The sequence below is a fragment of the Polypterus senegalus genome, chromosome 8, assembly GCF_016835505.1.
Source record: "Polypterus senegalus isolate Bchr_013 chromosome 8, ASM1683550v1, whole genome shotgun sequence".
Taxonomy (NCBI): domain Eukaryota; kingdom Metazoa; phylum Chordata; class Cladistia; order Polypteriformes; family Polypteridae; genus Polypterus; species Polypterus senegalus.
Window position 1 is genome coordinate 671,878 of NC_053161.1, and position 25,623 is coordinate 697,500.

General features: G+C 38.1%; 1 protein-coding gene across 5 annotated transcripts in view; it reads left to right on the forward strand.

Moving 5' to 3' along the window:
- The first annotated feature begins 10,517 nt into the window (after nt 1-10,517).
- Nucleotides 10,518-25,623, forward strand: part of wnt5b (wingless-type MMTV integration site family, member 5b) — a 353,134-nt gene continuing 338,028 nt past the window's right edge. For 3 of the 5 annotated variants that reach the window (XM_039760581.1, XM_039760577.1, XM_039760582.1), the window contains exon 1: nt 10,518-11,367. The gene's annotated coding sequence lies outside the window, so the exon portion shown is untranslated. The remainder of the gene's footprint in view (nt 11,368-25,623) is intronic. The other 2 variants (XM_039760578.1, XM_039760583.1) reach the window with 1 other exon arrangement.

A 25,623-nucleotide genomic window follows, 5' to 3' on the forward strand; every position in this document is an offset into this window, starting at 1 on the left:
AACGATTTTAAGATGAAGTTTATGGATGTTCTACTTTAATGACAAAATAAACTACGTGATTAAAGTGGAAATTTCAAGATTAAAGAGGACATTGAGCTTTTTTCCCCCCCACTGTGTCCATTTTTTTTTTTTTCTTTTCTCTGTACCCTAATAAGCTTCCATATGACATTCAGACAGTGGGCTATGACTCACCTTTTCATGACAACGTTTTTTATTTTGGGCACTGTGCGAATTTGTGAACTTGAGCTTTCGAGTTTCTCCGGCACTATGTCACTCGAGCAACTTCCTTTTGTTATTGATACCACTGTTTTAAAAAAAACAAACAGTACGTTTTTTTCTTGCCTCCACTCCACTGAAATTCTTCTGTTTCCCCCCGTACTTTTGCCATTGTCTTTTCACAGAACGCTGAACTTAAGGGCTATTTATATTTGCATATTCAAAGAGGCGTAATTCTGGGAGGAGATCAGGTGGGAAGGCAGGCACATGTGTTACTTTTCACGCTGACCGGGATTTATGGAGTGGAGAATGTACAAGTTGGCGTACCCAAACATTTATACATCTGGATTTTTTTTTGTGCGTATGCACATTTCCCCTTTCATCCGTACACCATTTTTTAGTGTGAATTCTACACACAGTGTTATCCAGGAGGGCCCTGGTCTGATATAAACACAATTAATTCATTAAATGAGTAGCCCAAAGCCACTGTGATTTAAAGCTTGGACACCAAACACATACCCCCATACACCACTGACAGGATAGTGACCTGTGTAGCACAGCCTGCCTAATCATCTTCTTTGGTCACATGCATAGACCACTAAATTGGGGGAAATCACACAGGCACAGGTCTGGGCTATTTTTAGCTAATGTCAATAATGTGTCAAGAATGTCAGCAAAACTAACTCTGCAGGGAAACTTGAAATTTTGCCCTGAAAAAGCAAACAACTTTTTTCCCCTTGACCAAACAAATTCACACAATTGATCCAGGAATTAAGGTATTTTAACCTCCCTGGTGTGAACCCAGAGTTTAACTCAAAATTCTCAAAAATGGACCAAACAAAGTGCTTATAAAAAAAAAAAAACCCACACACACGAATATTTCTATGCCACTTTATGGTAACACTATATCCTGCTCGTTAATACTGAGGAGTTACCTTAGTCTGCTGAGGCAAACCAAAAGCTGTAAAGACAGCTTTAGAATGAACTGAAACATTACTTGAATCAAGCGAGAATAATGTGAATTGATCAGATGTTGACATGGAAAGCGAAACTGATGCAAGATACTGCACTGCATGATGAAACTACCATAATATGCTTTGTAAATTTGGTCACCAGAAGCTTCACTGTGGTGCGATAATAGCTGCGTGACAAAAAGGCAAAATACTGTAATTATGATCAAGTGCAAGGACAAGGAAGGAAGGATGTTAGCCTCACAAACACTGTTCACAATGTGGCAACTGTCAATATTCATGTCAAGAGAAATGTGTAAGTCAAAGCCTTGTGCTGTAGTGGGCTGCAATAATACAGGGGCACATTGATCATGCAGGTCAGACAAATATTCTACCCGGTTATGTGCAAGCAACTGAAAAAAGTAAAATAGAAAAGTGCATGAAGAAACACGCTTTTACTGCCCTGATTGCAACATCAGGCTGTACATTTGTGACTTTTTCAAATATCACCACATGAAGGACATGTACCAAATCTGCATCAGTACAGCAGTGGACAGCAAACATACCTTTTCTACTGCATTTATGTTGATGTTTTACATGCAATATTTCTTCTTGTTGAATTTTTTGGCTCATTTTTACCGAGGTAAACATAACGCTAAGGAGGTTACTATATATCAACCCTCTCCCCGTGTATTAATCTCTTCATGCAATTTTGTTGCAAAGCTGACATGGGTACTACAATTTCCATCAGGCACTGCACTGGATGACCTGATCAGTGGCCACAAAGTTTAAATAGCAGTGTTCTCAATAGCAGGATGTCAAAGATAGAGTCTTAAACATGCATATATTGAGCATGCTATAATCAACCTTCCTCAGGTACATATGCAGTCATGATACTGCAGAACTTCATTTGCTGGAAAAGCAGCCTCTCTTTCCTGATACATTGAAACCGTGCCACCAGTATTCAAGAATATCTGGCTGTACTCCACAAATAAAAGCGCAGGATCTTGTGTGGCATTATAGCACAACGTCTTCAAGCCACAATCACCTTTCCTAAAGTAATGACACAATGAACAGTACTAAAGTAAATCAGAATTGACAAAAGTCAGTTGTACAGGCTCCTGAAAAAAAATACCCGAATCCAATTTCAAAAAGTATAGTGGTTTATGTATGAATTAAATAGACCATTATTGATATATTGTAGAAATAAATTGGAAGCTTCTTCAGCTAAACAAAATATTTTCCATAAGTAATGCAGTTACACTAAGCTTACTCATTAGTGTGGTTCCCCTCTCTACCCAGAAGCTCTTTTCCCATCACTACATTTTGTTAATTCTAAGGACTATTCAATGACAAGATGCCTTATAGAATTGCTCTGTGGTGCATTTAGGGTAAAACAAGTATTTACTTGATAGAAACACCAATTATTACTAGAGATAGTGTGTGCATAATTAAAAACACACACAGACACACACACACACACCACATATCTTAGGACTTGACATTTACTCCCTAAATATTGCAAAGTGTTCAAGCCAGACCAGGATCAAAACAGCAGTACCTGTACATAAAAAATATTTCCAAGGCAAAAATAAAAACTTATTTAGCTTAAAGCATCTGTGTTTACAATTAACCTAAAAAGGTACAGTTAATGTTTTTATCTTTCCTTTATCAATTCCAAGCTGGGGGTTTCAGGGTGTACTATAAATGCTTAGATCCAAATAAGTGAAGTAACCTGGACTAAGACATAGATTTCTCTCACTTTAAAAGTTAAAAAAGTAAAAGATTTGACTAGTCATTAAACCATACCTTTAATAGGCCGAAATCAGACACAGACTAAAAGCAATCAGACTACGAGGTTTTGTAACCTTAATTTTTAAGTCAACCTGTGTCACACACAACAGAGATAGCACATTTAACAGGCCACGGTATCCCCACACAAGTAAAGGGAACATCAAAAATTTAAGAGGTATGCATAAGAAAAAAATGACTGATTTCTTGCATGTACAAGACCTATTTTTATTTATTTATTATTTTTGCCCAAGATAAATACACAAGTTTTTTGTTGTTGTTTTTAGCCATTCAGCTTACCTGCTGAAGTTGCTCTTATAAATGTAAAAAACTAATTCTACAGCATATAAAATACCAAACAGTTCTTTTACTACAAAACCCTACAATGATGTTGCAATTATTTAACAGATGTCAAAAACCGGCACAGTGGTAGCACTGATGCCTTCCAGTTAGGAGACCTGGGTTCGCTTCCCAGGTCCTCCCTGTGTGGAGTTTGCATGCTCCGGTTTGTGGGTGGGTGTGTGTGTGCCCTGTGGTGGGCTAGTGCCCTGCGTTTTGTTTGTTTCCTGCCTTGTACCCTGTGCTGGCTGAGATTGGCTCCACCGGACCCCCATGACCCTGTGTTAGGATATAGCAGGTTGGATGTCACATTTCTAAAGGGCTAAAATAATTCAGATGATCAGCATAGAGAACCTACTAACAATTACAAATTTGGCAAAGACTCAGAATGAATGTTAATGCTATAGAGTTCTTGGCTCTTACATCTCTAATCAGCAAAATTTCTTCATTTCAGCAAGGCGATTCTGTGTGATTAAGATTAAAAACCATTTGACAACTTTGGTTTTCTTGAACCACTTTGTTCACATAGTTTCAGCTAGAGACAGTTCCAACAGGATTTTGCCTACCATTTCATATCTGGAGAGACCAAAAGGTCCAAGTATTTTTTTTTTTTTTTAAATAAACAAAAGCTGAAAGAGAGGAAAGTACATTCATATACATACACACAAACATAGGCAAGGGTAGGGTGTGGGAGTTGAAATGATGTGGTTTGGGTTCATACTGCCAAAAAACACTGATTGCAAGAGGACATAAAAATCTTAAAATAATTTTAGAAAAAAAAAATAAATAAATAAGAGCAGATTAGTTGTTTTGAAGACATAGCTGTCTTTAGAAATTTGCATCTGAAGCCTGCAAGAAAAGCTCACCTACTATGTATGCTTTTGCACAGTTTGAGGGAAAAATACACACACAAACACAACCTTTATACAATATTACTACATTTTGATGTTTTTATTCTGAACTTGGTCAGGAGGAATAGAAATCTGACAGAAAATACACATTAAACAACTTGCAAGTATCTATAATACAGTAGATGTAGATATAGTTAATTGTCGTATTTATGTTAAAACCGTTTTAAATGAAAATATACTTAGAATATTCAAACATGATGTTGCAGCCAATACAGTCTAAGAAAAAACATAATTAACAATATCATCAAGATATCATAACCCTTTTTTTACCTGCATATAAATAACATTTGCAAAACTCTGAGGTAGAAAACTACTTAACACATTACCTTGCCTTTTTTCTCCAGTTAAGGAATACAGTGTGGGGGCACTTATTGAAAGGCACTACATAAATTGTGAATGCATTTCAAAGATTGAATTTCAATTCAACACCAAGGCAGAGAGAGAGAGAGAGAGAGAGAGAGAGAGAGAGAGAGAGAGAGAGAGAGAGAGAGAGAGAGAGAGAGAGAGTCTGATGCGAGACCAAATGGAAAAAGGACTCCACCAATTTGGTTTCTTGCAGTGGAATTAATTAAAATGTCTAAAAGAGTGAGCTGTTAAGACTGTCATAAAACCTGATCACAATATTGAAGCTAAAACTTTGAGGGGTGTGGAGCCCTGAACTTGTCACAAAAAGTAGCAGAATTCTTTCCTTAGTGAAGAAAAACCAAATTCACAACATTTAGCCAAACCAAGAACACTCTCTAGGGGGTAGGCCTATTATTGCCAAATTCTACAATCAAGTGAAGACTTCTTGAAAGTTAATATAGAGGGTTTACCACAAGGTATAATTAGACTTTAACAGAAAATTGCAGTTTTGGAACAGATTTTTGGACAAATTAAATTAAGATTAATATGGATCAGAATGATGGATACAGAATATGGAGAAGAGAAGGAATGACTCATGATCTGCAGCATACCACATCATCTGTGAAACATGGTAGAGGTAACATTATGGCATGGACATGCATGACTGCTAATGGAAGTGGGTCACTAGAGTTTATTGATGATACTACGGACAAAAGTTGCAGGATGAATTCAGAAGTGTATAGAGCGGTCTGCTCAGATTCAGACAAATGCTGCAAAACAGATAGGATGACGTTTCACAGTACAGATGGACATTTAGCCAAAAAATACCATGACAGCAAACCAAGTGCTTTTCAGGGCAAAGAAGTGAACTATTCTTCAATGACCAAGTCAATCAACAGACCTCAACCAAATTGGACATTCATTTTACTTGCTGAAGACAAAACTGAAGGCAGAAAGTCCAAAGAACAAGCAGCACCTGAAGACAGCTGCAGTAAAGCATCATTAGAGTAGAAATCCAACACTTGGAGAAGGCCACGGGTTCCAGACTTCCTTTGCAGTCAATGATTGCCCGATTTTCAACCAAGTACTGAAAATGATCACTATATTCATGATTATGTTAGTCTGTCCAAATACTTTTGAGCCCCTGAAAATGGGGGCCATGTATACAAATGGATGCCTTTTCTAAATGGCTCGTATGTTTTTGTTTTTGTTAAACACCTTAAATAAAAGCTGCACTTGCTTTATTTAAAAATCCATTTCCATGGCACACAGAATGAAAATTATGAAATTTGTGTTACTGTCTGAATACACATCTTAACAATTTACAAACAAAATTCCAGGAGAAGTGTCTTTGTTGAAAAACCAAGCTTCTGAACAGATCATACAACAGCTACATTAGCAGCTGAAGACTGCATGCCAACAAAGCTCTAGTTCTAAAAGGTTTTGCATGCAACATGTTCTACATAAACACTGAAAAGCAAGGAACTTATTTACGCTTGAAATTCTTGGAAAGCTGGGTCTTCATTTACCACACATGCAAACATACTAGGAAACTCTAAAAACTACCAATACAAACATACTTGAAAAAGACAAATATACAAACACTGTTCATGTATTTGATTTATCTGGGGAATGGGGGGTGGGTGTTCAGGGTTGCTTTCTAGAAAAAGACCTGGTAAGCTACTTAAGGACAGAAAATTTTGATTATTTGCTAAAATTCTGCATTTAGGTTATGGGTGTTCCTACTAGCACAAACATCTTGGTTAAATCTAAAACATCCAATTTTCCAGAGCAAAACAGTCACAGGGCACCATAGTCTCTATTCCAGTGGATTCAGGCAGGAAGAAGCCATCAAAAGGAACTCCCATCATCAGACTAAATAATTTAAAAAGGGTATACTAATCAACTCAAAGCCTATTTTTGTTGACTGTGGCTTGAGATGAAGCAAAATAAGCCTCATACCAAAGGCAATCTAAAAATCAAACCAGTGTCCAAGCACTCTGTGTACAGTATTAGCACACCCATCCCCAACCAAGTTTAAAAAAAGCTTTGCAAATGATGGAACCCATCCAAAGTTTCCCTCTTTTGCCACATTATGATAATCCAACTTCCAGATATACTGAACAATAACATTCATTCACGATTATAACAATATAAAATATTATTGAAGGTGTAACATTCTGGCACACATCCTAGCTGGCAATCTGCCCATTACTGAAAGTTTATTCTGTTCATTTATTGTTTCCAATCTTTTACAGTTTAATTGGTTTAAACATTCAATACAACAATTAGGATAATACTTAAATGATCTAAATCAGCCATATGCAACACGAAGAGTTTAGATTTTGCACTGGATAACAAGCAGCAGCCAACATACCATACACTGAAAGATGTTCAGTAACAAAACTTGTTAAAAACAAACAAAAAAAATATTAGCTACAGGACAACTGAGTGATTCTTATCTTTCACAAAGGCACTGTCCCTGGGGTTTTAGTATTCTCCCATGTTAAGACAGATTTTCCTCCCACATTCCCAAAGATGCATATGTTCTGGTAAGTCACACTGTAAACTACACTTTTTGTGGGTATGTGCTTCAACAGGCCTTGCAATGTACTAGAGAGGTGTTGTTTCATGCCCTAAACCGAGTGCTCCTGCGCGGTTCTCTGGATTAAGAAAATATGAGAATGTTAACGTTTCATAAAAATACAGGACCACCTAACATGTAGCTCTTTATATTGGAAGCCCCTAACATACACATAAAAGCCATGTTTTCTACCGTTTGAATAAAAACCAAATACATACGTAGTACGTACACCTGTAATCTTGAGGACTTCGACACTGGCCTGTTATAAACATAACAGCCATAAAAAGGTGTTGAGCATACAAAAGGAGACAAAGGCACTTATCTAAAATGTGAAGGACTCCCAGAAGAGTACTCCAGTCACGTATGCAGAAATCACACGCTCATTTGAGGCTCTTCACCCAACACAGTCCCGCTACATGGTCGGGTCTTGATATACGACTTAAACGACCGGACCGAAAAGAAAAGAAACGAAGGCGCTGCTGCAAGTGCAAGTGCAAGTGCGACCACCTGTCAACTAACTAATTAGCCGCACGAATACCTCGTAACCACAATTCGTACGCTGTCACGTCACGCGCCGACTTTCTAGTACCACGTTCCCCCAGCAGAAAGTAATAAAAAGGCGCGCCTAAACAGAAGACACGCCCCTCTACACGTGAGAATGTTCTGACTCGTACATTCAGAAATCGGTGCTTAGCTTCTTAGCGTTTGATAGGTAAACATCGTTTATTATACCGTTTTTCTGCAGTACTACCGTATGACTTTGTTGATAAAATGTTCAGTGGGGTGACAGCGTTAAACAAGATGTGTCGACATGTTTGTTTATGTAATTAACTGTTCTGTGGACAAGCGTGTGTATAAAAAGAAATGTTTGTTACCTTTTACAGCTCGTAGCCAGTATCACCTCTGCAGACAACACCGCATATTTTTCCGTCAGTACCACAGCTCAAGGGGTCAAGATTCCGACTAACAAGTGTACTCCCTGCTGTAAAGTGTTAGCCTTCCAAGTTTACGTAATGTATTGACAAAAATCCGATGCCTACCTGGTAAAATAAAATGGATGTGGCTTATTTACCTTAATTTTGCATAAGGCGTTGTAGGATAATGTAGGCTACTTCGATGCAAAATCACATTGCAAATAATGCTGTGTCTGCAAATTTTGAATGTTTTGTCCTTTCCGTTTACCAATGGCCCTTGACGGAGGACTTTGTTGAAATTGCTATTACATTGTTTTTAATGTTCTTTTCTGAAAACTTTCAGAAACGAGTAGGAGGAGCCTGGGAGCATGCATTGCTATAGGGATGCGGAAACCCACCACACGCTGAACCACATGAAGATCCCAATTTGGACCCGAACGCAGCCGTGCAACGGGTGACACCTCCGCACCACACTAGTTAGAATGGAATGGAACAGTGTGAATTTTTTTAAAATTTTTTTTACAGTGGCTGGAGTGGCAATCCTGCCATCAACCCCCGAATTTTCCCTTGCAAATTGGAGGACTTGCATGCAGGGCAGGATGTAGAACGTCGTACCCAGGACGGGGCACTTGAGGACGGCGGGCCTTGTCAAAGCTATACTATCCACTTGTAGAACCTGGCATTTACATTTAGAAACGATACTTTTTAAGTAATTAATCATTAAATGTTACTTTCCTGAAAGACCCGATGAGGATGGCATGATTGTCTCTTAATGTGCCTAGTTCTTCTAAAAAAAAAACGGACAGAGCCTAAAGGTTTTTTGTTTTTCCACGTTTTACATCTTCCAGGTACTTGGCCTGTCCGCCCATATTACAAAGTAGCCCGTCTTTGCGCCTGATGTTTATCGCGTACTTGAGCAGGAATGAACAAATATAGGACATAGATAAACAATGTTAGCCTAATAAATAGACGACACCATACTCGGCCACCGATATCAAAGTACTGTTGCATAGTTCGAGGAGGCGCGTGTTACTACTGTTGCCCCTCGTTTCTCGAGGTCTACAGTATGCTAATTTCCATATCAGGAGAATTGATAAGGGCATTTTCTCGTTCTTCTGGAGTGGTTTCCCCCTTTATGCCTGCCTTTAGTTTAATTAGCGATTCGACCATGTGCAAATGTACAGTATGGCCGGATTGTGCCATTCCCCCAAAACTGCCCTTTTAATCCCACGACAGAAAAAGCAAATTCAGGAAATGAACGAATGGACAGATGACGTAACGAGCTGTGGAGAAAAAAGTTAAGAATCAACGATGCACTTGCGTCACAAACCCATACTCCAAAGAGTTACCTATTAGTTTGGGTTCAAGGCCACGGTGCGCCCACTGAGCGGCACGTTTTTCTTGGGCAAACAGGTTTTAAAGACCCATGGGCACTATACGTCCATCTGCTATACTAGTGTCCGCCGAATATCTATTTAATTTGCTAACTTTTTAATGTTTCTAATGTGGTCTAGGGAATAAAAACCCACCCTAGTTAATGGTGTGTGTAAATCAGGTTTGGTAGCCCCCTTTGTGTTAGCCTTTGTGGGTTCTTTTAGTTTATTTTAATGTGATTTTTAACATGTCTCCTGGAATTAGATAATTTTATCTTTGGCCTGCTTTAAGGACTTCCGGTGTTTTATGAAGTACCATGTTTAAATGTATTCTTAATGAGAAGTACTTTAAAACAGACTTATTCTCGCTTTACTGTCCAGGTAATATTTTGCCAACCACTATAAAACATTTACAAAATTAAACAATTGAATGTCATTCAATATCAGAAGTGTCGAATTATGCCTACCGTTATTAGTTATGTGTAAGATATTTTAAGCTTATTCTAACCGTCGTGATAAGCAGCGCTCACAATTCGGAGAGAGGCGGGTTTCACATTAACTGGTCCACTTGAGCTATTTGCGTGGGCCCGGGATGAATATGAATGAATGGATGGAAGCCAGCAGCCGGTGGGGTGATGATAAATTGTGCCAACGTCGAAGGCGCCTGCTCCACTTGTGAAGCAATGTTAATCTTTGCGCGAAGCGGCAGAATGCTCCACATCATCAGGAACTTGAGAGTGGCCTCTAAACTAACTTGAAGGCTTTTTATTTTTGGAAACTGAATTGCTGATGAACCGAGATGATCCAAAATAAGACTAGCGAGAAAGTCTCAAGAACTAGCAAGTCGCTAGTTTTTTGGCTTTAATGTTTTAGTTAAACTTGCATCGTTCATAACCAACATTAAAGTTGCATGGGGGTGGGGCACCTATCAGTACATAAGACATGAACTAAACTACATTACGATAGACTGCAAGCCGAGTGAGACAAGTCGCGGGGACGAGCAAGCCGTTGCCCTTTTAAGGGCGACCCAACCTGTCATTAGCGAGCTTGGGCGCGCTCCCGTGGCTTGGCTCAGGTACTGCTAGTCTTGCCGTGCAGTTCAGCGTATTTGAGTTTGAGAGTGCTGGAGAAGTCAGCAGCCAAACTTATCTGGACTCATTCATACTGTCTGCGATAGCCTGGCCTGCGGGGATCTGCGCTTGGCGACGGGGGGGGGGCCCAGCCTATGAGCCGTGGTGTGAATCAGGCGAAAGTCATTTCAGGTCCCGGCTCACTTGAAAAGGAGTTGAGGAGTAAACGCGGACATTTGCTTTCAACAGCTTTCCTGATCTTAACACCGCACGGGAATTGCACATGATGCCGAAGGATTGAGGTTATTATAACACTAACCCTTTTTAAATCGCCTTTGGAGGGCTTTGAAGATCAACAGCTTGTATATGAAAGTTTCTTCCCCTGTGTGTATTAGAGCCGAGATGCTTAGAAAGTGGATACTAAAAAGAACAGATTGAATGTCAGAAGGTTCAGTTTCGTTCGAACCAGCACGGAAAATTGGCTTTATCGACATAACGGAAAGTTACACTTTTTACAATTTCAGTCTGATTGGTTTGTTTTGCCCGTGGTTTATTTACCCAGGCTATGGACAATTAAGGATTTCGAACCTTCCTTTGACGGATCATTGATTGAACTAAACTGCTGTTTTTCCAAAAAAGTGGAGAATTCATACTATCATAAGACGTGAGAGGAAATCATTCGCCTTACCGAACATTTTCGTTCGTCCGCCCGCATTCGGACAGGTGCAGGAGAATTGAAAGACCCCTGTTTTCTGTTAGTTTGTCCAGTAATTTAAAAAGACACAGAAATAAGTCTTTCTAATCCAAACTTTCAGATTAATTTTTAATTCAAGGTTTAACGAATGGTTCAAGTAGTGTGACCGCCCAGTAGCAGGTAGGTGTGCTGTATTTTCCCGTTGGTTCGAAACATTTGATTATTGTGCTTTATAATTTACTGATATGATTGTTAAAGTATTGTAAATAAAGTATGCGACAATACAGGTAATGTGCTTTTGTAAGAGTTTACACTTTATAACTCCGCAGTATGCTTTGTAAAAGATGAGGTGCACCCATCTCAAATTACTCTTCCACCTGCGGTTCGGATCTAGTTTGACTTTGGGATGATATTTCGCTTTCTAGGATATGGGAGAAAACGATGGGTTGCTTAGCTGAATAGGTTCAATGCAGTGCTTTCTACCCGAGCCGAGGAGCGCAAATATCTAGTTAACTGATGTATAGACTGAAGTTACATTTGGCAAAAGACTCTCCGACTTTAGTGTGTTTTTGTTAACGCTATTCTTTTCAAGTAAGGTTATTTGCCGTGCAAAATTCTCAACTGATGTATATCCGGATGTACGTTCCCATTTTTTTAATGATGTGGAGACTAAACGTGGATTAGTTTGCTGGGGGTATTTGACAACGGTACTGCATTTGGAGTGTATGGCACGGTGCCTGTTAATTATTAAATGACAGGAAAACCAGTCACGTTGTGGCTTATTGCAGCGAATTCCCCATCTGTATTGTATATTGAGTTTTGAGAGGACACAGGGCATCGCTTGTTTTAGAGATCATAAAGAGCTCGCTTACTTCTCACGGGGCCTGACCCAAATTTGGTTTAGGGTCGTTTTTTAAGTGCTTTCCTCTCGATCCTCTTGGTGATGTAGATTTAAAAACAATTACACAAAATTGCTTGCAAATGGTCTCTGGGGTTTTAGATTTTAGCAAACTTCTGGTTGTGCCTTCCGGAGAATGTCGCTTGAAGTGAAATCAGTAGTCGTGTTGCAGACAGAAAGGAGGAAAGTGCGGTGTTATCGCTAATGAATAGACACATGGAGACGTGAGTCCCATGAGGCTAGCAAACGTTTACTCGGGGGAAACTCCAAGCAGTTCGTGAGAAATCGGTTAAAATAGAAACAACAGATGTATCCCAAATGATCACACAACTTTCATGATTAACACCTCCGCCCAAAACCAGAGTACACTGTTCGTCTGAAAGGCTTTTAATGATGAAAAAATTGAAGGGTCTATTCTGTACCTTTTTGTAATTGCTATACCAAAGCTACCATTAATTAGCAGTAAAAAATTTTATTAGTTACCTATAATTTTTTTTATACGTTATTACTGGGTGCTTGCTGTCCAGTTATCTCAGAATTTATATTTGTTTTGTACATTTCATAATTCGCATCATTACATATTTTATTTGGTTGGACTATTTTTTATAGACTATTTTTTGTTGCGGAAAGAACAAGTGTTGAAATAAAGTCGTGTGCTATGTTATAAAACATTTAATCATATTTGGCAATGAGCATGTTACATTTTTGGTGTTAATCTTGTATTTGTCTGACAGTATAGGACAGAAATTATATTTAATTGTCAAAATGCAGTTGAAATTATAAAGTGATCTCATTTCACACAAGTTTTAATTTGACTTGTACACTTGCTCTGACAGTCGCAGTGGTTACTGACTGAATAGGATTAGTTGGATTTAACTGTCCCTGGCAACTATAATCTCAATTTGCTAGTCTTTAGGTCTGGAGATTTAACTGTCAATTTCAATCTCTCAGATTTTCAGGCTCATCCACTGTCTTTTACAGTGTGAACTGTGTTTGTGAGTGACAATGTTTCGTATTTTTCACTTGATGAAATGTATTTTTTTTTTTATTATAAAAAAATTAAAATGAAGACTCTGTGCTATCGGCAAGCACATACATCCCAGAAAGAGAATGTTTTTGAATATTCTTTCTTATTAAAGACTTCTGGACTTGAAGCCTTTGGGCCAAATTGTCCTATTCTAGTTTTTGCATGACTTGAAAAATTACTGTCTAAAGTGCATATATAACAAACTAAGTTTCATTTAGATATTTTGTTGTTATCAACAAGACGTTTACTACATATTCTGCATATTTGTAACTAAGAATGACAGTGTTTTGGTACGATGTTATCATCTTGTTGTACATAATGTGTATGCCCAAAATCACTATGTTGTGTCTAATTTTGCTTAGGAACATTTTTGCTGCTTATTGATATAAAAATTAATATTGTGGCTGCAGAATTGTTTGCCTTACACACATTTAAGATTTGCTTTTAGCAATGCCCCACCTGTTGTCTTAACTTCAGGTCCCTGCCCTGTTGTATTTTATTAGGGTTAATGCATCTGTCTTGAGAGCTAAATTCCTGTGAATTTTACAGAGACCTAAAAAGCAGATGGCAAGGCAGTGCTGCTTAGAGAAAAGGATATGTTTGTCAAGACTAAGTTTTCCACTCCCTGCATTTGCAGCTTCATAAGCAATGATGTGCTGGAAAGGATTATTAATTCATCTTTCTAAGAATGTGGTTAGGCTTGTACTCTTTAGATTGTTTCTAACCACATAGACATTTTGGGGGCACCAGGGTCTAACTTCTGCCTACCAGGGGTAAAATTTGGCTTTAGTTCTCAGACATTTGGCAGCTCCAGTTAGAATCCCCGGAGGTCTGTATTTTGTACCACAAAAACCACAATACATTTTTGGTTTTGAAAGCGCTTTCTTTAAAAACTTGACTGAGAAACATCCTATACAGTATATTGGCTATTTGTATCTAGATGTTTGTCTATGCCATATACGATATGTATAAAATAGAATTTGTTAAACTGCAAACACTGAAGCATTTTATTCTATTTTTATCTTTTTTTTTTCCCCCACAAAAAGTGGCAAATACCTAGAAAGTAGCAAGATGCCTTGGTCAACTTTGTAGGTTCAAAAATCAGGAATAGTTAAACTATGCAAAATAAAACTGATGTGTAAATTTATTCAAGTACAAATTTATTGTAATAATGTAAATAAATCCTTTGAATTATGTTGCAGTTGTATACACAAAACAAAACTGATGAATCAAAATTTTAATCTAAAATAAAATGTCTTGGTTTTTTTTTTTTCTCTTCCATATTATAAAAACAATACATTTTCCTTTAACATGAGCATCACAGAATACAGAATACATTTATAAAGTAAAAACTTAGGAAGTCTTTAGGGCTTTGCAGTTACAGGTTAATTTCAGCTAGAGGAACTTTTTATCTAAATGAGCTAGTTGAAATCAGAACATGAAGCAAAGCTGGAAGGAACAGAGGGAGAATGATCAGGCAGTAGTGTGGATTGTCCTGGGGTGAGAAAATGATGAATGTCAAGTTAAGACACTGATTTGGTGTAGAGGTAATAGGTATTGTGTTGATGAAAAACAGACTAAGGTAGATTGTGTGTATCTAAGGATAGGCTGAGGATGATTGGGTGACTGAGATATATGGTATGAGTTAAAGTGAGAGGCCAAAGACGACATGGCTGTAGGCTGTGTCAGATGATATCAAATAGATAGATAGATACTTTATTAATCCGGGTCTCGCCCCAAAAGGATGACCAGGACCGTCAACAATTGTGGAAAAAGATTTGAGAGCAGCTGTCAAACCCATATAAAACTGGAAAATGGACATTAAAACTGTGACAAGTAGCATTTTAAATAGAATGGCCTAATCACCTAAATGATGCTGATATAAAACATTTCAAGTAAGGTCAAAATTATTCCTTATTAATCTTGGCTGCTTTAATGGTTATTTTCAATGAATGCACTTGAGCAAGGGTAGCATACTGGTCAAGGAGATGTGGGACTTTGAGTTGCTGACAACACAGTTGAAAGCTTTGTATATGTGTTCATACTTTACAATCTCTAACTTTTTATGCCTTTAAACTTAATGAAATAAGTGCTGTATACAGTCATTTTCAACATATATCAGTTTTTGTATTTTAAAGTGGTAAACAGTAATCAATTTAGAGGCAGAGCAGAGGATTGATCTCCATATAGCCAATCATGAATAAGTTACCAACCAGCTGGGACTTGGCATACTGGATAAATCCAGTTATTCAATTGTGCTTTCCAGATGTCTTACGACTTTGAGCATTCTGGAATTTTCTTTGTCTTGGTTAGATTGTGACACTGAAGTCAAAACAATGACTGATGCCGTGGAACAAAATTAAGTTTGACTGTGTTCAAAACACATTAAACCTTAAATCTTTCTGGATTATCCTGAATACAAGTGCCATGCTTCAGGAAACAGTGTCTTTATACAGTACATTATATTTACTTTTCAGTTTCATTGTAATTTCTGCATAAGGTTATTTTGATGCTTGAAGACTTTACATTGAATAGACATTTTAATGGTAGAAGATTTAAAACCTCATTCCAGGGTCGTGTTTGTGTGTGTTTTTCTCTTAACATTCCCCAAATTTTGTCTCTTGGCTTGTCCAGTTTCAGCTAAATTTTAGCTCACATGTGGGACAGGAGAACATACTGCGTTTGTGTGAGAGTCAAAACTGAGCCTGCCAATGCCCTGCTATCCAGCCTAAACATACAGTCTAGGAGAGTTGATCCATATGAAGTATAGGAGTCTCATAGGTTTACTGCAATGTACAATTTAAGTAATTCTATAATCTGCTGTTTTTAGTGTCTATATATAAAGTGTTTTAAAACTCCTGTGACCTTTCTCACAACTAGAAATAAAAATCACAAATACATTTTTATAGTATCAGTAATACAAATACGCAAGGATATGGCAGTTATTGACAGCAGTATTTAATTTGAAGCATGCAGGTTTGCAAGAATTCATCCAACCACCCAGAATCTGTTTAATTAAAAGTTGTGTGGACAAAATAGTAAATAATAAAACATTGATAAACAGATTATCTATACTAATAAAAGGCAAAGCCCTCCTTGACTCACTGACTCACTCATCACTAATTCTCCAACTTCCCGTGTAGGCTGAAATTTGGCAGGCTCATTCCTTACAGGTCCGTACAGGAAATTCTACGCGTAATGGTCATAACTGAATCCTACTTATGTACATATATACTGTACGTCCATAGCCTGCAGCTCGGTCGCCGTGTGAGGCGGTGTAGCGTCCCCCATCCCCACGCCTCCCACGTAATTGGCTGCCTGCCCATATAAGGCCGTCCATCGCTCTGGTCACTTCATTCCCTTCCTTGCTTCGCCACAGTATTCATGTCTCCTTGCTGATAACTGCAGCTTTTTTATTTAATCCACGGCTTCTCCGCTGTTTTAGTTATTGTGTAGGTATTTTAGACTTGGTTTACATTGTTCAGGTACCCATTTCTTTTACCGTTCTAACCGTACCCCCATTAACATGTCTATTGAGGTGATCACCATCGATCAAAGAACTGTCACTTACCGAGTCGTTTCCATGCCCGGAGATGGCGCCTGCCTTTTCCATTCTCTATTTCGCATATTGCATGGCCATATCAGGCTAACTCTTGATATCTGGAGGAACATTGTGTCTTATGTATTGAATGACTGGGACAGGTTCAAGGTGTGGACTGATGACGGTACAGGAGATAATTATACTACACAGGAGCACTAGAAGAGTGAAATGCTTAAGCCCTTTACCTATGGTTCTGCATGTGAGTTGATGGCTGCCGCTGAATTGTTCGGTTGTCGCTTTCAAGTGTACTAAAATAGCCAAATATTTTACACCTTTGGAGAACCACCAATGCCTCTTAAACATCTTAGATTCACAGGTGACGATTTGAGTAGTGGACACTTTGATGTTTATGAATGTTTAAACTCTCAAAAGCTGGATGCAAAGTTATTGATGAAGTCGGTTGTATGCTTACAACACTTGACAGATGCCGAATGTCACTTAACACAAGTCCTGCAAATAGTAACGTAATTGAAACAAACCATGAAACTCAAACCGTTTATGGCAGCAGCAATCCAAGCTGTGAGAAAACAGTAAAAAGAAGGCATTTCAGACATTGTGGTACATTTTCTGATGCAGCTAGATGGAAATGACTTTGTGACACTACCGCCAAATACTTGCAAAAAAATCCACAAGTTCATAGACACGCTGCCGCTAAATATTCGCAGGCAAAGCCACAAGTTAATACCGGGAATGCCTGTCAAACATCTTAGATTCACGAGTAGCCATTTGGGTAGTGAACACTTCGATGAATGAAACCTGTTATCTTTACAATGGTTGACAAACACGGAATGTAACTTAAACACAACACGTCCTCCAAATACGAACCTGACTGAAAGAAATTATGATAATCAAATACTTGATGACAGCAATAGTCATAACAGTGACAAAACAATTACATTGAAAATCATGTTACGCTATTTTTAAAATGTTTCCTTTTCTTTTTCATAACTTCTTTAGCACACTACTTCTCCGCTGCGAAGCGTGGGTATTTTGCTAGTCACTAATTTTTTTGGTTTAATTTGAAATGCTACAAAGCTCTGAAAATGTGTGGTTTTGTTTTAAATTTTAATTAATGCAGCTGTCTCAAGTATATGCTTCTGACAGAAGCCATATAATCTCATTTTAGAAAAGGTTTATAGTTTTTCTTTATGTATTTTAAAGATGCAGCTCTAATTCGAGTTTGCTTCTGTCACCATTGTCATAGACTTGATTGCCGGGGATGATGAGACTGCAGTGAAATCTGGGGTCTCAGGTTTTATTACATCCTTTAGAAAGGCAAATAGATTCATTATTAGACCTCAGCCTATCCTTCCAGACATTTTTTTCTTACTCCTCCACTGTCTCAAATGATATAGGACAGTTAGCATTCTCCCTACTAGTTTCAGGGACAGTTGGGCAGAAAAGTGCTGAACAGCTACTGATACTGACAACTGAATGAGCATGTCTAATGAATGTGTCTTATATACAGTATATATCTTATGTTTCATGTTGTGCTTATTTTATGGTGGTGTATAGTTGTGTGTAAGTAATTTCTCATGCAAATGTTGGGATTTATAAAAGAAAACCTGATGGGGGGAATATGTATAGATTTACGGCAACTCTAATACATCCATATGCAACATTTCTAAGTAACTCGAACGCCATCACCCACGATTGACTAAGGAAATGCAGGCAAACTGGTTAAATGGTGACTCTTGCGCATAATAAGATCACTGATCCATTGTTATAATGTGTGTTCATGATATAAACACCTCACAGATGTTTAATATGATGTATAGACTGTATTTTAGTTCCCTTTTTAAGAGGGCCAATTCTGCGTATTTGTATTAAAGAACTTTATTTGTCAGTTTTCTTATCCAAAGTAGCTGACATATTAGAAATATCTCGGCCAAGCTGAACTCCATCCTGCCCGCTGATATGGAAGCCATTAACTAACTTGCAAGAGGCTACATTCAGTTTTCATATGGTGTGTGTGCACATAAATAAGACGTAACATGTTTTTTGCCAACATGAAAAGTCCTTTTGCAGCAGTGTCCGGTTCTTCTAATATAATCAGAGTACTATTCTGCATTCATGTTGCAATAAGAGTACCTAGTGAGAATAAAGCTGCTTTTGTTAACCATGACTTGTGCAATATTGCTATGTCACTGCTCATCTGTGATGTCAAGATGAGACTGACAATACATACTGTATCAATGGACAGGGTTACCCCATGATTTATTTATTAAAAGGAAAAGTACCTTTGGAAGATGTGGTGGTACTGTATGTGGTAAACAGCTTGTTGGTGAGGTAACTGCCTGAACCATCAGTGTTTCATGGAGCCTGTAGTTTTCATTAGAACATCCATCCATCCATTTTCTAACCCGCTGAATCCGAACACAGGGTCACGGGGGGTCTGCCGGAGCCAATCCCAGCCAACACAGGGCACAAGGCAGGAACCAATCCTGGGCAGGGTGCCAACCCACCGCAGGACACACACAAACACACCCACACACCAAGCACACACTAGGGCCAATTTAGAATCGCCAATCCACCTAACCTGCATGTCTTTGGATTGTCATTAGAACAGCAATAATATAATTGCATTTGCCATGTGATGGTGGCTACCCACTCAGGCACTGGAATCTTATACCTTTCCCTGACACCTCCAGAATGCAGTGGAGAGGTGTTATAATGTTGAGCATGAGTTTGCATTGTCACTTGCAGAGCACAGCCAGATAATCTTGAATTAAGGTGGCAGGGTCTTCAAGGGCTTCAGGTGGGTAGACTGCTATATCAGCTAATGAAGATCTGTAGAATCATAATAGCATACAGTATGTATGAGGTTGATTAGCAGGCTTCATATATGGATGTTTCAAGGCAGTTCTCAAGGTGTGTTCATGTATGCATATTTACAAAGTGATTCTAATTTATAAAGGGTATATTTTGCAGAAATACGTGTATGCCAGGTGTAAATCTGATCTTTTTTGAGTATGCATTTTCCTGGTTTTATATGGCCCCGGTGTTAATATTTATAGTTTGACGTAGACCAAACTGCTCCTTGTGGTTCTCCATTTGGAATATGAAGAAATGTTTCAGACTAAATTTTAAATATATTGAATTAAATACACAGTTAATGTTAACACATCACTATATTTGTCATATGTGAGCAAATATAATTAAATATCATTAAATATTTGTTGCTTATTTATGTACAGTGTAAGAGCCAATCATAAAATGTTTAAATCCACATACGTATTCAAAATACAACATAAATTTCATATAGTTAATCAGGTAATGGTATAATTTATCCCTAAAAGCTAACATGTAATAGATCTTTATAGGTATAATTGTATTAGCAGAAAGTTAATTAGTCAGTTAGAAGCATAGTCTCTGTTAAACTGTTAAGCTGTTAAACATGTCTAATGCTTGCAAATGACTGTTGTGGTAGTACGTTTGTTTTTCTGAATGTACAAATCTACCTATACAGTAAAGTTGAAAGAAACTAATTAACTAAGATATGTAAGTCTTAAAAGGAAACCTTAAGAATATAAACCCAGAATAATGGTTAAATTGATAAACTAATTCAATTAATTCAGATTAACCAGTCTAAGTACTGTCTTTACCTCCAGCCATATAAGTGGAGCCACAGATAACATGCTTCAGAGGAGCAGAGATGAACATAGTAATTACATAGCATTTTCTTTATTTTAATCGCATGCAGATGTTTTTTTCATTTTATTTTATTGAAATTTAATCTTTTGTGTTTTCTATTGTAGTTCGATTGACAAATGAATGGTTCAAGTAGTTGAGCCAATATTTGGAAGATTCAACACTTAGCAGAAATTTCTTGTATGAGTGTTTTAAGATGAAAATCTACCAGCTTTTATCTTGTTCTGTTGTCTGCAACCAGTTTTTCTATACAGATTATGTCTGCTTTGCTGCATCTGTTTTTGCCTTTAATCTTTAAATGTTGGAGACATAAAGGAGCATGTCCCTGTCATGAGGCTGTCAGCTTTGTTCTTTAAACGATGGTGATTTCAGGGTGATGTGCATTGTTAAGTTGATGCCAAACATTACAACTTAATGTTTTTGCCATTAAGTGCAATCTTCATATACCGAAACCTTTTTAGTTTGTTGCAAAAGTCATTGGATGCTTTCTTTATACTTTTTTTGGATTCCCTGAAGCCTTGGTTTATGAAAAACGTATCATATACTCTGTTCCTCCTTGTTCGTTTTTATAGGTCTCTTGATGCTCTACCTTGTTAAGGACTTCTTGCAAGACATGTAAACTTCATTTTGGAAGAAGTCATGGTCTACTCGGATTAACTACTGTGTCTTAGTTTATTGGACCGTCTTAAATAAAATTTATTCCAGAATGGCACAATGGCATAACCTTTGGAGTATCGTAGCCCTAGGAGCTGATTTCAATTATAAGATGAGTTTAAATAAGGAGACAGAATTTACAGTGCCCTAGGGAAGTTGCAGTTTAGCAGGGTTTTTCCATACAGAAATGAAGATTATGCAGAAAAGAGCTATGCATTTGCATAAAACATGCATCAATGACATAAGTGAGTATATTTTACAACTTGGAAATAAATGCAGATTGATGCTTCTTACAGGCATTTAAGTAAATATATCTTAAGTGGGTTTAGAGACCTTCATCATTGTGTTTCAGTATATTTTGTATTTTTACCCCCCCCCCACCACCACCCATTGGCAGATATTAACCTGGTTTGACTTGTTAAATGTTGTTTGATATGTGTTGATGTAGAAGGAAGCTTCCCCAGCCACCTCTATGACTGTGACTGCTGTGACCAATAGTGTGGTTTTTACACTCTCTGAGCCTAAATTTCTGAATTATGGTAGTCTTACACAAGCCTGTGGTATAACAAACTTATTATCACATTTAGGTATAGCTGAATTTGTATTCTTATATGCTTTCTTCAACCTGTGCATTGTGCTGGATTTTTGAAGGGAAGCATGACTCATTTAAAATGTCTCCAACCTTTAGATATCCTATCTGGTAACAGTAATCATTGTGAACATGTGACAGTGTGGGTTCATAATGGGAGCCTCTTGAAGCCATCACCATTAGTACCTAACCATGATGAGCTTGGCAGATGAGGACAAAACATACCCAGCAAGGGGATGGTGAAAATTGCAAGTGCTTTTATTAAAATAAATCCATAAAGCAAGGGTCCCAAAGTGCAGTGCTCAAAAAAGTTCAATAAACTATAAAAAAGGTGAGTGGTAGAGGTTATAATCAATAAATAGAAAAATCTGTTAAAAACAAGGTTAAAACAACGCAGTGCAGAAAACTCATTTAAAATCTGCAAGCCCTGGTGCCCTCCTTTAAAATTGACGCCTATCCGCCTCATCTTATTCGTACCTCGGAGAGACGTCAACCAGCAGGTGCAGACACCCATCTCTTCCAACCCGTGTTCCCCATCGCCAATCCCACAGCCTCAGTGGTCAACCACCAAACCCTGCTTTACCCGACCAGCTGCCAATCCAGGCTCCATCCAGCACACATGCTTTGTATTCCCACCGCTGCCATCTCAAAGACTCGGCCCAGCGAGAGCACCACTAGAGGTATATAATGGTCAACAGAAGTGACCCACAGCCCCCACATGAGTGATGGCCACTTGCTTCCTTCTTGGGGCTCTGCTCCTGTCCACCTGCTTCTATTCTGTAAACTGGCTTTATTCAGTCTTTCTCCTGCATGCTGCTTCTCCCATCTTTCAACCTCTGTTCTCTTTTCTTGACTCTTATTTATTTATTTTGTGCTCCCCTGTATATACTTGGGAGCTGTTGCAGGAGCGGTTTCCCCTGATTGCTGCCCAAGGCTGATAATAAGGCAATCGGACTTGCCCGCACGTGCCAACAAGGCAGTGCATGAATAGCTGACCGCCTCGCACCAACACGGAGATAGGGTGTTCTTGGCAGACCGCTCACACTTGCTCCCACTCCCTAACGTGGGTGTGTTAATTATTTATCAAAATGCTCAGTTTTTCTGAGCCACAGACCTGTTATACCATTGCATGTTGTCTTTCTAATGTTTACACTGCAATTTATGCATTTTCACACACTCACCCCCAATAGTGAAAAGTGACATTTCTGAAATGTAAGTAAATGGAGAGGTTTCTTGAAATATGATTGATAACCAATTCATTCTATTAGCTCATTCGCTGGCTTAGTCTCAGATAGCCTTTATTCCCCTTCTGAACTGAAAAAGGACCAACCAGGCAGCAGCATTCACTTTCTCCTGAAGAGGTCTTTATTCACAATTACAAAAGTGTCAGCGGGCTGGATGGATTTTGGCATTTCTTCTAATGGTTATTGGGTTTTATTCGTTAATGCAAACAGGCTTGTGAGAATAAATAAAATTTTGAGTGTTTCCAAGCACCACAGAGTGAAAGCTTGGGGGTTGGGTGCAAAGTCAAATATCCCAGCTACTGAGCCATTTTTGTTTGTTTATTTATTTGTTGTTTATTGTCCAATAGATTACTTTGAAGAGCAGTTGTTGGCAGATTATCATTTTTTAGGTATTTAGAACACTAATCCCTGGTATAATGTATGCTCTTCAAAGCTTGTCATAGTTGTCAGCACATATTTATAATTTTCAAGTGTCCTATCTGAATAGGCTATTCCTCATTTCTTAAAAAAAAAAAAAATTTGAAGTGTTTTGCTTTTCATATTGACCTTTTTAAGTTTCCCAGGTCTCTACATAGCCACTAGCTTGGATACAAGCAGATATAGGGCCAGCTGCACCTTTTAATGAAATGCGTGCTAATGCTTCATACTGCCATTATGTTGGAGTTGGTTAGAAGTTTTTAGACATAACATTATTGACCAAAATGTTTTGTGCTCTTTGAAAAGCTGTATATGAAATAAAGATTGGTATTTCATTCAAGTGGCAGGGCAGCCCAAGCCTTTGGTTGGATACCAGGCTCTGGCACAGCCTGTTTGTTTAGAGCATAAATGTTCTCTCTGTGTGCCTGTGGCTTTTTTTTTCTTTTTTTTTAATCTGGGAAGTGACATCCTTCACTTCTTGTACAACTCTGTGATGGAAATGCAACTTTCAATGCTGTTGTGTGCTGGGCTAGTGACGTTAAACCCACCGAATCAATAAGCTAATTAAAAGGACAGGCTCAGTTATGGGACACACTCTGGACCCCATAAAGGTTTTAGCCAAGGAGACAAAACAAAATTGAGCACCATTATGAGCATTGTTGCACATTCCACTTCTTGACACACTAACACTGAGTATTTCAGCCAACAAATTTTTCAGCTGAAATGTGTCAAGAGACACTGCTGGTGCTCCTTTGTATCAACTAGCAATATGCCTCTGTAATGCCTGACTCTGACTGCCAAGTCAGAAGTTTTCTTTCTTATTAAATGTTATTTCTTTTCAGTCATTTTGGTGTGTATATGTGTACGTACAGTAGGGAAAAGTATTGAACGTGTCAACATTTTTCTCAGTAAAGATATTTCTAAAAGGGCTATTGACATGGAATTTTTAACAGATGTCAGTAAAAACCCAAGTAATTCATATACAAATGCATCCATCCATCCATTATCCAACCCACTATATCCTAACTACAGTGTCACGGGGGTCCGCAGGGGCCAATCCCAGCCAACAAAGGGCGCAAGGCAGGAAACAAACCCCAGGCAGGGCTCCAGCCCACTACAGCATACAAATACAGTATATCAAAACAAATAAGTCCATAAATTATCTATACTAATAAAAGGCAAAGCCCTCACTGACTGACTGACTGACTGACTCACTTATCACTAATTCTCCAACTTCCCATGTAGGTAGAAGGCTGAAATTTGGCAGGCTCATTCCTTACAGCTTACTTACAAAAGTTGGGCAGGTTTCATTTCGAAATTCTACGCGTAATGGTCATAACTGGAACCTATTTTTTCGTCCATATATTATAATAGACTTCTGCTCGATGGCCTGCCCATAGTGCCTGCCCATATAAGGCCATCCGTCAGCGGCAATCCAATAGAAACACTGGCGATAAATATTCATGGGTGAAGGACTGTGCTTATGCAGACGAAGATGAGATGGTCAGGGTGGTGGTTGGCACAAACTCAGCGAAACTACGAGAGAAACTTAAGTGCCGGGTCTTAGCTAACATTAAATAAAACCATGGACATTGCACGAGATGGCACAAGCAGAGCTGGGAACCTTCGATGTATGTACACCGAGCGGCTCACGTGAACTGACGCAGTACACAGACAAAAAGCAACAGTTCCAAAGAGTGCTGAACAAAAACCGAATTACACAATTGAGAAGGCAGCAAAAAAATATGAAGCGTGTGACACACAAGCATATTCATAACTGCAGCTATTGCGGAAACAAAGCACACGGTGGAAAAAGTCAATGTCCCGCTAAAGGAAAACAGTGTAAAAAAAACCCGTGCATGCAGTGTGTCATGTTTCAGATAAAGAGGAAGACGAGCTGTTTATTGATGCAGTAAGAAACAAATCAATGAATGAAACCTGTTATCTTTACAACGATTGACAAACACGGAATGTAACTTGAACACAACACATCCTACAAATGCAAACCTGATTGAAAGAAATAATGATAATCAAATCCTTGATGACAGGAACACTCATAACACTCACAAAACATTTACTGTATATTGACAACTAGCAGAATACCCGCGCTTCGCAGCGGAGAAGTAGTGTGTTAAAGAAGTTATGAAAAAGAAAAGGAAAAATTTTAAAAATAACGTAACATGATTGTTAATGTAATTGTTTTGTCATTGATATGAGTGTTGTTGTCATATCTAATAGATAGATAGATAGATAGATATATTTATCTATTTTATATATATATATATATATATATATATATATATATATATATATATATATATATATATATATATATATATATATATATATATATAT